General features: G+C 40.6%; 1 non-coding gene across 1 annotated transcript; it reads right to left on the bottom strand.

The window, feature by feature from the left end:
- Nucleotides 1-1,266: 1,266 nt before the first annotated feature.
- Nucleotides 1,267-1,348, bottom strand: Trnas-gcu. Its single transcript has one exon. It is a non-coding gene; the product is annotated as a tRNA-Ser (tRNA).
- Nucleotides 1,349-11,757: the final 10,409 nt, after the last annotated feature.

Genomic DNA, 11,757 nt, shown 5'->3' with positions numbered 1-11,757 from the left:
CTGCATTGTTATATGACGATCAATTTCGCCCCAATGTGTCACTCTATTTTCTTGATATTAAAACTATTTTTATGATATGATGTTCATGAAAAGTCAATTACATAAACTGATAAAGATCAATAGAGTACTGGTTTTGTCGAAATTTATAACACAACAATTGAATTAAGAAGAACAACACAGCAGAAAGTTGTAAAAAAGTGATCAATTTTCCCCTGGATTACGTTACATGCAAGTTCGATAATAATCGAGAATTTGGTACTATGCTTCGTCGAAGACTATTTTCGAATCGGACATCTCAGTAATTAGTTATTGCTATCTACCCAAACGGAAAACCTTAAGCAGTTTTTATGCATCTTCTTAACAGGCAAGATTGCTTAACCTGGTGCCTCAGATGATGACTACTATGCAGGCTTGATAGAAACTCCTCTGCGAGGCAAAGAGGAGGCGATTTTGCCGTTTTTCTGAGGAGAAAAAAATAAACTCAAAATTTTCAACACAGCTCCTCAAGCGATTCGAGTGAGAGTGCAGAAAAATGCGAGGATTTTTTCAGACACTCTCTCTCTCTCGTTGCGATGCTCACCATCACTCACACTTCAAACGAACTCTCGAGTCTGCCGCCCGAACAGACAGTCCTCGGGGAGTTGTGAGAGCACCCTTTTCTGATGGAATTTAACTCGGTTTTTTTTTGTGCTGCATCTTCCTCGCTCATTTTTCGTTGCCTCGCTGCTTAGCATTTTTTGGCTCCCTCGCAAAGAGGCACTGGCAGCACGCTGCTCTAGAGTATGTCACCGAACTCTGATGATGTTGAGGAGAATTATCAAGCCTGCTACTATGTTGACCTTATGGTGACTCAGGTTGAATTGGATAATCGGTTCACACAATGCAAATTAATTTATAGCATTTGTGTAGACAACTTTCACGTGACTCAAAGAAATTAGAGTGGCTATGATTTTCATCGTAATCTGGATGTTCAAACTCTTAAATAAGAATCTTTAGAGCTTTTAGTAGTTAAGGGGCCGTCTAATAATTACGTAAGGGGTTATGGGGGGAGGAAGGGTTTGAGATATTTTACGCACTATACACATAATTTTTATGCAAAATATTTTGTCATGGGAAGGGGGTGTTGAAAAGTCCCAAATATTGTCTTGCGTAATTAATGAGCAGCCTCTGACATAATTAACATGTGTCTACATAATTAACATGTGTCTATTCAATGAATCAAACTTGCAAAATCCAATCTCCGTCAGAGTGTCTACTAAAATATTCCGACGAAGATGGGATTCGAACCCACGCGGGCAGAGCCCATTGGATTAGCAGTCCAACGCCTTAACCACTCGGCCACCTCGTCTTCCTGTCCACCGAGTCATAAGAAGAGCATTTTGTTTTAGCCCATTTTCGTAGCATTTTTCTATTTTGCTTCTATGTTACCTGCTCTAGCAACGACTATCACGCTGACTGCGTATGCCTATCCGTGACTGTGCACTACAATCGTCACACTTCTTTTCAGCAGTTTGTTAGTCCTCATTCTCAAATCGTTTTGACTTTAGCTGCTTCGAGCCGTTTACCCCTCGATGGCGATAATGTTCCATTTCAAAGTGGGCAACAGCGTGCTCATTAATCTGATTGATGTAAAATAATTTACGGGCAGCAAAGCAGCGACAGCAACAACAACACACACACTGGCTATTCTGCCGCTGCTACCTAAATGTGTTTCATTTCATGCGCGTTTGGTTTGGGGAACAAAGCGAAGGAGGTGATAATGATCTCATCTCGTTCGGTTTCTACTTATTATCTCATTTAGCCCGGTAAGCCGGTCGGTCCCAGTCGAGTGCGTGAGCTTATCCGCACCTTTGGGTTGACGTTCTTTATACTCAAGAAAAGTTCAGTAATGGGTGAAACGTTTTGTCTCAAATTCCAAACAGGTGAGAAACAATATTTTTACTTTTAAATGTAGAGAAAGATTAATCATTATTTGAAGAAATTTCAGTGGTTTGCTTGAAAAATGGTTATCGAAAGTGTTCGTAATATGAGTCATGTTTGCAATTTCAGTCAAAACGGTATTTCTATAATTATCTCTTCACTAAAAGCAAACTATACACCGAAAGTATGGAATAGTTGCAGTTGTGATAGTATTTTGCAATTTGATTAATTTCACATAAATAAGAGAAACTGGTTGTTGGGGTCATAGTTTGAAATTAATTTAGTGTATGAATCGTTGTAAAAGAAAGGATAAGTAGAAAAAAGTTGTTAGAATTCTCTATGGCCAAAATTGTCTCACAATGAACAACCTCTAATTAACTGTTGGAACGTATTGGCCTAGTGTCTCATCTTACTACAGTTAACACCGAGAAGATCCAGCAAAGCCGATGCTAGTTAATGTTTGCTGAGTGGAAGATAGGCACAAATAGTAGTTGCACTGACATTCAAGGTAAATGAGCTCTTCATGGCTTATTGGCTTCATGCTTCATTGAACTAGTAAAACATTCATTTTAGCGTTAGCTTATCCACAAATTTGCGTATTTGATTTGCTTAAATCAGATAAACATTTGACCAGTCACACATCCATTTGACAAAAGTTGCAATACTGAGTATTACAACAGAACTGCAACTTTGCAATATTGAATGTATTCACTTTGCATCGCTTAAAAATGAAAAATGTATTTCACCCACACAAAACCGTTTAAAAATTTTAAGACAGAAATCGTTGGCAAAATAACAAATAAAGGTGTCACGTATATACACTCCCGTGCAAAAGTTTCGGTTCACCCCCTCAAAAACATACAAAAATGTTCTGTCCATATCTCTTTGATTACTCGAAACTCTCTAAGCCGCATTCGAAAGGCAAAGAGTTATTCTGACTTTGTATATATATTTTTTAAATCTGAATCAACCCTAGGGTGCAGGTACCAATGGTTGTAATGTACCAGTAGATTGGACTAAGGAATAAAACGTACATTTTTTGATAAAAATGACATGTGCTATTTTTGGTGAATAGATCGCCTCTTGTTTAGTCGATTTTCCAAATTTCAGCATTTTATTTCATCAAAAAGTCAAATAAATAATTAAGTTTACGCAAAAATTTGCTCCCTTGCACCAATAGTTGCCGTCGTGTTCCAGTGGTGGATCAACGGATGGAAGCAGTTATTAAAATGGATGTATAAAAATGAAGAAAAGTCCCAGAGATGTTCTTAATGCTTCATTCGAAAGATATTAGTTGCTGTTCGAAGGGAAAAATGTTAAGCCTGTGTAAAAATTTGCCTTTTTGTTTAAAATTCCTTGTATAATTCCCAAACGTCTACTACTGGAGCACTAGCGCAACTTCTGGAACACGTGTACCAATAGTGGCTCAAGCGATTTTATGTTAAAAAAATAGTTTTATCACTCTTTTTATCTCCCATATAGAAGAGGTTGAAATCTTTCTGTTGACGCCAAAAGATCTCTGCTAAGGCTTTTCGTTATTTTGTTATGATTTTATAGCTTAGGTAGTCCACTAATGGCACCGGCACCCTACCTCATGCTTCCACGGGTCAAACAATGACAAAGACCGCCAGCTAAGGGTTGCGTAGGGGAACATGGTCCAAGACGCACGGATGGGGTAAAATGGCCCACGTCATTAAATCATTCCTAGATCGTTTCAATTTGTATTCTTTGCCAAATGAAGTTAAAATATGTTTAGCTAAGAGTTGCCGCCACAACCCTTAGACATAAACTTATAGATTTCTCCTCAATTTTCTGGTGAAACTCAACATTTTTCCCTTTTTTGCCTAAACATTAAGGTTTTCCGATGATTTCATAAAGGAATAAGCGTTTCCATACCACAGAGCAAACTCATGGAGAAACATGGTAGCTAACTAGTAGTTCTCCATACTAAATGGCATTCTACCCCATCCATTTGGTCATTTTGAACCACCCCCATTTTTCAACCAACTTTTCTACACGATTTAATGGGAAATGTTTTCATGATGGTAGCTAGCAAATATTGTAAAGTTACTGTTAGGACTTCGAATGGCGTTAAAATGTGGATCTCATTAGGAGAAAACGACACAAATCCTTAAAGTGGCATTTTGGACCATTTTGCCCTACCTAGCTGTTAGTGCAGCCTGGGCACTGTTGTTCTTTTGACATCAGCTAGAGTGAGGAGGTGCGTCTCGAGCGTCTCACACTGGGGTAGATCGCTGTTTTCGACTGCCAAAACCTCTAGTACTCTAGATATACACCCTAGAGGTTTGGTGTCTTCGACAAAGTGTTTTGGAATAGCTTGTACTATATTTTGACACATTCAGATTTGATCTAGATAAGTAAAAACTGATCTAGATCATTTTTATCTCTTGATAAGAGCGTCCTAGCAAAAAACTTTCTTCTGCAAAGTTGTTCATTGAAGCATTTTTGACATTTCTTCGGAAGACACTTACAATCTATCACTGATGTGGATTACGATATATGACAATTTAGTAAAAACAGTCAAAAAATCGATTTTGACAATTTTTTCATACAAAAAAATGTTAAAAAATATTTTGTCATCAAGTATTAGAAGCTTAACAATAACAAAGTAAATTTACATCATTTACTAGCAAAATTTTCAGGTTTAATTATATTTTTGGTAAAAACAGTCAAAAAATAGTGTTTTACAAAATCCAGGACAACTCATGAAGCGGCAGATGGCGGCAGCTAATTTTTTGTGTACGACTAGTCAAGAACATAAGTTTTATTGTCCCGAAGAAAGAAAAGTGGGGCCACGTGGGGCTTTTTTGTTGTGGTGGTTTGAAAATTTGATGAAAAGGTGTTAAAAAATGCTTCCATTTGAGAAACTTTTCATCAATTTATATTTTTTAAATGTATTTCTGAAACTGCTGCTTGACAGATTTGTTAAATACTTAGCCACCTTTGGGATGGCTCAGTAATGAACAATTTTTGTTTTGACGACATGACTCAAAATTATTCCAATATTGCTGGTGCTGAAATGCCGCCCAAGAATTTCTGAAGCTTCACCCAGCACTTCGAAATTGGAATAGCTGCCTGAGGGCCAATGAAGTCATGCGATGCTCCATATTCAATTCATAAGCCAATTCATTCCCAGCAATGGAAGAATAGCAAAGACCCATATAAGTTTTACAGAGTTCACTGAATTCAGTTCCTCAAATTGAGTTCGACGTGCGATAACAAGCTTAGACCTTGAGTTGGCCTAAGCAAGAGCTTTTAAAAAGCAGCCTGACTATCTGACAGAGCCCGCGAAGGGAGTTGTGAGGAACAAAGTGACAAGCAATTGTGGAATTCACTCGAAGCAAAGACAACTGTGTCCCAATTCACCGGAAGTGGAAACATTCAAATCACTAGGATTTCCAATGGACGGGGAGAATTCATAGAATTTGGTCACAATAAATTCTCAGTTTGTGCAACGAAAGACGTATTTCCTATTGAGGTCACCAACAGAAATATCAATTGTGACAGCACATACATCTCTGATTGTTAACTCAGAATTGAGTGTGGCAACGATAGCGCTATTTAGCACGCGAGTTAGCCATTTCATGTTTATGAAAGTAACAAAAACTGGGTCCACAAGGTCACCTAGATAAAAGTACACAAAAGTATGGGTTTTGCGCCATTTGAACTGTACCATTCGCATGAGTCTACATAGATTGATCGTTGCTGATATTTTATGCTGAAGATTGGTCTAACTAAGCTATCCTGACCGTAGCCACTACCCAAACTAGGCAGGATTAAGCTTTTCGCAATCTCAGACCGAAAAAGACCAGCAGCGAAAAAACCAGATCGGTATCTCTTAATAGTCGCCAAAGGCGAAAAGCACAGACTACACTGTGTAATACGCATAATGCGAAACCATCGAAGTGAAAATTTAAACTAAATAACAACGTATTAATAATCCCACCCTTATTTAGCCTCAGGCTTGAGACTGAAGAAGGGCAGCCGATTATCTCGGAGAAACACAAGGTCACCTACACCATTGCTCCGGGTAGCACAGGAAGGGCATAATACTGTAGAGGGTGCCCAGGTACTCCACAGGCTCCGTTTGCGGTTAGGTTTTATTTAGACTCCCCTAACCATTCATTCTTAGGCACGGTAAGCTTAAAGCCGCATGAATTAGGGGTCACCTGTTAGGTGGATTTTTACCACCGGAACAGGCAGTCCGTAGTGTTAATTCTTAGCCAATTGAAACAACCGCTACCGACACTACACGGCTATCTAGGCTGATCGGGAAAAGGAAGCTTACATTGATGATTAACTCCTGACGTGCCCAAACAGCCCCTAAATGAACAAGTTTGCCGAAGAAAGTTTTCTGCTAGGACGCTCCTATCAAAAGATAAAACTGATCTAGATCAGTTTTCACTCATCTAGATCAAATTTGAATGTGTCAAAATACAGTACAAGTTATTCCAAAACACTTTGTCGAAGACACCAAACCTCTAGAGTGCATATCCAGATTACTAGAGGTTTTGGCCGTCGAAAACAGCGATCTGCCCTAGTGTGCGTCTGTCCACCAAGGAGATGCGGCTCAAACAGCGTCTGTTATGGCAGCCAACGACTGAGTGTTAAATGCTGTATCACGACAGCTACACCTAAGGTAGCAGCCCCACCATCGTGATGTAGGTTTCGCGACCCTGGTAAGGTAGCATATCGAATTTCTTATCTACCACGAAAAATGGAGAAAGGAGAAATAACGAACGATATTTTCGGCAACCGACCTGGCAACGAAACAAGGACTATGATTGGAAACTCGGTACCTGGAATCTCAGGACGTTAAATTAACCCGGACGAGTGAGTCTTTTGGCTCGTAAAATGCAGAAGGTTGGAGTGAGCGTGGCTGCTATTCAGGAAGTAAGATGACCTAGAACTGGAGAACGTGAATTCAGGGCGGTGGATCCCGTCGCCAACACAGCTTTCAAATACAACATCTACCATAGTGGCAGCAATAAGGCAGAGCATGGTGTCGGGTTCATAGTGATCGGGAAACAGATAACGCGAATTATGAAATGGAAACCGATTAATGAACGAATCTGCATATTGAGGATACGGGGCAAATTCTTCAACTACAGTCTGATCAACATCTATGCGCGGACAAACGATAAATCCGACAACACGAAGGATGCGTTTTATGATTGTCTCCACAAGACCTATGGAGAGTGCCCAAAACATGACGTAAAAGTTGTTATCGGGGATGCCAACGTTCAGGTCGGAAGAGAGGATTTTTTCCGCCCAATAAATGGTACGAAGAGCCTTCACTCCGCCACCAATGACAACGGCCTAAGACTAATAACATTCGCTGCAGCTAGAGGGATGGCCTTCAGCAGCACTTACTTTGCACACAAAAACATCCGAAAGCACACCTGGATGCACCTAAATAGACCACGTTTTGGAGGTCGGTCGGCATTTCTCCGATGTCATCGATGTGAGGACCTTTAGAGGCCCAAACTTCGACTAGAGAGCGGTACAAGGAAGCTAGAGCAGCCGAGAAACGAATTCACCGCAGAAAGAAAAGGCAGTATGAAGAAGACATCATTACTGAGGCGCAAAACAGCATGGAACAAAATGATATGCGGAGATTTTACGAAACTGTTAATGGCGTACGGAGAAAAACTGCACCGTCTCCCGTCATGTGCAATGACCGCGAAGGTAACTTGATGGCAGACAAAATCTTGGTGGCAATTGTTGAATGGAGAGAACACGAGCGCGTCTGAGAACAGATTAATCATCAGCAACGATGGATAAGCTGTGGGCCCCCGACGCTAGATGAGGTTAGAAGAGCGATTAAGGAGTTGAAAAACTGTAAGGCTGCTGGAAAAGACGAGCTCCCGGCCGAACTTTTCAGGCACGGTAGTGAGCAGCTGTACGAAACACTGCACCGAACTCTGTTAAGGATATGGGTGGAAGAAGATTTGCCTGCTAGCTGGCTGGAGGGCCTCATCTGCCGTCTGTATAAGAAGTGCCACAGATTGGAGTGCGCCAATTACCGAAGAATAACGCTCCTCAATTCGGCGTACAAAATAATGTCGTGTTTTGTTCAACAGATTGAGACCGCTGGAGGAGTCCTTCGTCAGCGAATACCAAGCTGGTTTTCGTGAGGGCCGATCAACGACGGATCAAATGTTTACCTTGCGACAAATCCTTCATAAGTTCCGGGAATACAACTTGCAGACTTACCATCTAGGGTAGATGTACCAATAATGGAGGTACTAAGCACGATTGAAAGTTCATTTAACCGCCTAAATTCAAGAAGTGCACCTCATGTACATGTGAATGTTGTAACGGGAAGTAACGACCATTGACTTAATGAGAAAAATGATTTCATCACAGTAACCCACGGCATGTCAGTCAAAAATAATACCTTTACTATTGGTACACTGTTTCTTTAGTTGCGGTATATTTTTAGTTTGTGTTCCTATAGTTGCGGTATCCGTTGTTTTCTTATGGGATCCTCCACTATAAGAACACTTTACCGCAACTATTGGTACAAGTAAGAAAAGTTTTAGCGATTTTATTGATGTTTTATCAGTTTTGAAGCAATTTGAAAGCTCTTTTCAACTGTTCTGTGTATCAACAAGCCAATACGTCGATTGGCAGTACCGTAATTTCGGGTGAAATTGATCATTTTTCACGGTTTTTCTTGTCCGTTTTCTATAATGTTGACAATGCCAAACAATTGAATGCAGGAAAACAAGTACGAAGGTGAGTCTCATTGACACATGTACCGAAATTTTCTAACAAATGTCATTTTAGTGCTAAAATAAAAAATCGGGAAATCTCATTTCGGGGTGAAATTGATCACTTGTCAATGCGATTATTGTTAGTTTTCAAACCAACTCTATATAATAAATTTGAGGTCCCTGAATCCGAATATGCTTGCTAAATTCTTAACAATACAATAATTATAGAAATAAGGAATAGTTAAATTTCAAGAATTACGCGAAAAACGCCTAAATGTATGCAATTTCCTAAGGAATATCTCGATATCTAACAGAAATTCAATTATTTCCACCGAATGACTAAATTGGTACGAGTTTTGGTTATGAAATCTGGTTTGGGAATATATCCCAAGTATCCTCACAAACTTTCAGGTTTATACCATGTTCAAATCCTTGTTTAGAACTAGAAGTTTATGGATGTTCGTCAATATTGCACCGCGCATGATATTGGAATTTTACATTATTTTCATAGAAAATTCTTTAACGCAAAACACTTAACAACACACAATTCAACAATAGTTACGACAAACAACGTTCATTCACTGCAGGGTTCATTGATATTTGTGCTCCATTAGGAAGAAATAAAATCGAGTGACACGGTGATCAATTTCACCCTACTGATCAATTTCACCCGAATTTACGGTATCGGTTTTGTGGCTAATGTAATAAAATCAGTAAAACCAGCACTACCGCAACTATAGGACACTCACAACTAAGGGAACACTTACCCTATTCATAGATTTCAAGGCGGCGTACGATTCAGTAAAGAGAAATGAGTTATGGCAGATAATTGTAGAACACGGTTTTCCGGCGAAACTGATTAGACTGCTTCATGCAACGTTGGATGTACCGAAATCAAGTGTGTGGATTGCGGATGCGACTTCAACCTTCTTCGTAACCTTAGATGGATTTAAGCAAGGAGATGCGCTTTCGAACCTTTTGTTCAACATTGCTCTCGAAGGAGCTATGAGGAGAGCGGACGTGCAAAGAAGCGGGCGTGCATCGTCACCCGGTCGCATATGCTCCTGGGTTTTGCGGACGATATCGATATAATCGGAATTGATCGTCGAGCCGTAGAAGAGGCATTTGTGCCTTTTAAAAGGGAGTCAGCGAGGAATGGACTTACCGTCAACACCAGCAAAACTAAGTACATTATCGCTAGTAGACAGCGTGGTTCCAATCATGACGTTAGTAATGAAGTGGTACTGGATGGTGCAAATTTTGAAGTAGTGGAAGAATTTGTGTATCTTGGTGCTTTAGAGACGTGCGATAATGATGTTACTCGCTTGGTGAAAAGGTGTCTTGCAGATGCGAATAGTGCTTTTTACGGGCTCCGTAACTAGCTTAAGTCCCGTAGCCTGCAGACGAAAACAAAATTCGCGCTATATAGGAAACTTATCCTTCCAGTTGCTCTATACGGCCATGAATCCTGGACATTAGAAGAGGTCGACCGGAGTTTGGAGTTTTTGAGCGTAAAGTGCTGCGAACAATACTCGGCGGTAAACAAGAAAATGGCATCTGGCGGCGTGAATAACTATACATATCAACAAAGTTCATAATACTTTCGATGCTCAAAAGTTTTTTTTGATGGTTTAGAAAAGTATTGATGGTGGTGTAGATGCTCTATAGCATGTAAGTTTTAAAAATGATTATTTTGTTATTTGCTAACGAAATAAATATTTAAGGAACCGCTGAGGATGACCGACTCCATAAGTAGGTTGAAACGTTGTAAATGCCAAATCTTAACGTTAATTTCACCGAAAAAAGCCGATGAAAACATCTACAAAATCACAAAAGCAGTGATGAAACTGACGTAACAATTTTTACAGATCAGTAATTCATTTCTTACATTTGTTCTTCTCCTAGTAATCATAACGAGCATCTCCCAAGGCTGAGTTGCCCAACTGAGCCCGAATTTTCCCTATAATTTCAACGGGAGCTTATTGTAATTTTATAAGAAAAGGATTGAGTGTAGCTGTCTGCAAAGATGAGTAATTTACCTGCTAATGTTGAAAGTTTACTTAATGTCGGGGTTGTCGCTATGGATGTCTTTTAGATTGCTTCGAATTCTACGAAAAGGTGAAATTTTAGCCATTTTTTTCTATTATCGTCACTTAACTTTGGTTCAAAATCTTACCAACTGTTGCCGCTTACACAACTTAGCTCGAATTCGTTACGTTAATTAATTGCAATAACTGCCTATTTTGACGTCCAAGTGTAACTTACAAACGCTTCAATGCCCGATTCAATCGGGTGAAATCGACGATGGCAGCCCCACATCCAGAGCGAAGACGAAGAGAGAGAAATCGCGAAGGAGGACGAAGAACGAAGGAAAATCAGTTGATCGGAGAGCCTCTAAAGTAACGGAAAAGTGAGGTGAAAAGTAAAAAGTTAGTCCGGAGACTTGGGACTCCCTCGTGTAAGGAGCCAGAATCAAGGAAATTCCCGCCGTGGTTGTAACGCCAACTATACCTTGCGGAAAGCGACGCTGAAGGATCATCCCTTGTGCTGGCGGGCGTGCAGTCAGACCCAGTCCCGGAGGAACCACGCGTGCCAGCGTCTGATAACCAGCCCAACGAGATCCGGCCAAAAGCGACGGCTACTACTCATCTCTCGTGCCTGGTAGGCGTGGTGACCACCTGTTAGCCAACTCGCCGTACCCTCCAACCGGAGCGACCAAGCCCTCAACATCTGACCCGACCCGTCCATCTGAGCATCCTCGTGGCCATAACCAGATTGGTTGGCAAGGTCGTCAAGGAGAGGTCGTAGTTATCACGACGTCGGGTGCAATCCATCCAACTGTGAACCAGTCTAAGAACGTCGTTGGAAGTGCCGCAGAAATCAGTAACGGCGTTTTAAACCCTTCTGAACACTGCAGCTGCCAGGTATGTCATCCGGAACTCCGACTCTCCTTCGCATGTCCACAAAGGGCCCCACCGTCATCTATCGGCCGCAACACTTAACTAACCCTTAAACTAACTGTAACTCTATCATGAACGGAAAAAAATAAATAAGTATAATGTACGCCACTTCTACTTTCCTTATTTAATGGGCTATT

Source organism: Aedes aegypti, chromosome 3, assembly GCF_002204515.2.
Source record: "Aedes aegypti strain LVP_AGWG chromosome 3, AaegL5.0 Primary Assembly, whole genome shotgun sequence".
In the NCBI taxonomy this organism is placed as follows: domain Eukaryota; kingdom Metazoa; phylum Arthropoda; class Insecta; order Diptera; family Culicidae; genus Aedes; species Aedes aegypti.
The sequence above is the reverse complement of the archived record's forward strand: the minus strand, read 5'-3'. Positions and strand labels throughout refer to the sequence as shown.